This window comes from Macrobrachium nipponense, chromosome 18 (genome assembly GCF_015104395.2).
Source record: "Macrobrachium nipponense isolate FS-2020 chromosome 18, ASM1510439v2, whole genome shotgun sequence".
Lineage (NCBI taxonomy): Eukaryota > Metazoa > Arthropoda > Malacostraca > Decapoda > Palaemonidae > Macrobrachium > Macrobrachium nipponense.
In genome coordinates this window covers 12,548,013-12,550,319 of record NC_087211.1, presented here as the reverse complement: position 1 = coordinate 12,550,319, position 2,307 = coordinate 12,548,013, and positions in this window count along the sequence as shown.

Here is a 2,307-nt window from a genome sequence, read left to right as displayed (position 1 = left end):
TCAAAAAGAAAAGAAAAAAGCTCTCTTATTAAGAATTACCGCCGAGTACCCACTCCCCTTCCCCAACTGGCCCCCCCCCAACAAGAAAAAAAACTACACGCTCTTATGAAAATTCCTTCAAGTTTTAAAAAGTGACAAGTGACTTAATTAGGAGAAGTCTCTGATCTAAAGTCAAGAAGTTGTCCTACTGCAGCTTCCTTTCCAGAACTTTTAATGTTTTTATAATCTCGCTTCCTGAGGCTTAGCTCTCCGCTACTTTACTCATTCAAAATATGTTTGTTCTTTCTTTATGTTTATGGAACTACTGGTGAATGTCCTTTTTTATATTCATTAAGTTGAAAACTATAATCTTTTTTATATTGTCATGAAACTAAAAATTAATATTTTTTCTTTTTTCTTTTTTTCATGAAACTAAAAACTGTTTTGGGATGTAATTCACGTACCTCTCTCTCTCTCTCTCTCTGAGAGCACTGACAGTTTTGGAAGAATTTCGAGACTTTTATTCCCTAGAATTTTATTCCTCACTTAACAAAACTTTGTTCCTCATTTGACAAAGGCTTAGATATGGATGTCTCCCATTATTAATATAAAATCCTGTTTACGATTCTTCGAAAAGGGTAACTAGGTCTGTCTCTCTCTCTCTCTCTCTTCTCTCATCTCTCTCTCTCTCTCTCTCTCTCTTTTAGCGCATTCCACCAGCTAGCAAATGCTCCATGCATGGACAGAAGGCCTCATTAGCCATTCGCTTCTCTTTAGCTGCAAACGTCCGTGTTCTCTCTCTCTCTCTCTCTCTCCTCTCTCTCACGTCTCTCTCCTCTCTATCTCTCTCTCTTCACCCCAAGAGTTACGAACGGTATACTCTTCGTTCTATTTCGTGTTACGTCCACGCTGCTTACACTTTCACTTCACTGTACTATGCACAGAGTTTCCCCAATTAGAATGGAATGGAATTTAAATTCAGGTCAAACGCCAAGCGCTGTGACTATGAGGTCATTCAGCGCTGAAAGGCAAATTGAAAGTAAAAAGGTTTGAAAGGTGTAACAGGAGGAAAACCTCAAAGCAGTTGCACTATAAAATAAAATGTTGGACGAGGGTGGAAAGTACGATGTAAAACGAAGGGAAGCTGCAAAGAACCGTCTGTAATGCCTACAGCGCACAGCGTGAGGTGCACTGCCGGAACTACCCCCCTACGGAGCTCCCACATTAGACTCAAAAGCTTCAAACTCTCTTTTCAGTCCAATTCTTGCTTTGTACTTGACTTCCTTAACGAGTTGCTTCGTCAAACCTTCCGTCTTTTTGACCTTCGACCTAACTAGAGATTCTTCCTGCACATTTGCTGTGTCTTGTTGCTCGTTTTTCTGACAATAGTTCTAAGTCAACCCTTTGATATATTTATCGCACATGACTGTCGAATTGTTAACATAGTAATAGGGTGCTCAGTGTAAAGAAAGGCAGCCGCGCAAGTAAGTTACAGCGAACGGGATTCAAATTCATCACATTTCCTCTCCTTGTAAGAGGGAAAATGAAAAATAAACATAGATTCGAGAATCTAGTATATACTTATGCAGCAACCTTTCGCAAAGACTGCCAACGATTATATTTCTTGTTATTTTGTAATTATTAATTAAAGTAATTTGTAAAGTCATCACACTTCCTTTTGATATGAATACGGCACGAAAAAATAAACAAATTCGAGAATCCCGTAAATACACTGTGAACTTTGGCAAAGGCTGCCAAAAACATTTCAGTCCGGGTGAATCCAGTCGCAATGAATTCCCATTCTGGAATTATTCTCGCAGCCGTCCTGCCCTTCAGGAGAATACATTACCATTCGTTCCTCAACTCCTATCTCTCGAGTCCAGGAGGGAGGCACTCAAACGCTCGAAATAAGAAAGAAAATCTCTCTTTTCTGCTAGTGGTGATCTCGAGGGAGGAAAAAATAAACTGCTGAAGTTAAAACTGAAAAGGGGTTTCATTAGGGAATTTCGCTCTTCCTTGGGACAACGAACACAGCTGCAAGTACTTCCATAAGAGTTCTAGTCTTTCTTTAGTTCTACGATTCTCTTCAATGTTTCTTTCGAGGAAATGGCCATCATAGAGTGTTTGACATATTATCTAAAAACTGATTTCTAAACAGATGATTATTTGGAAATTAATTTCTAAATTCATGCTATATTGTAGGCGAAACCACCCTTTACCCTGCATGCTCTGGCTCTCTCTCTCTCTCTCTCTTTCTAAGGTGGTCCTCAGGAGGCAAATAAAAAAAGATAACCCTTTTGTGAGCTTTGCAGAGGAAGACGAAAGGTC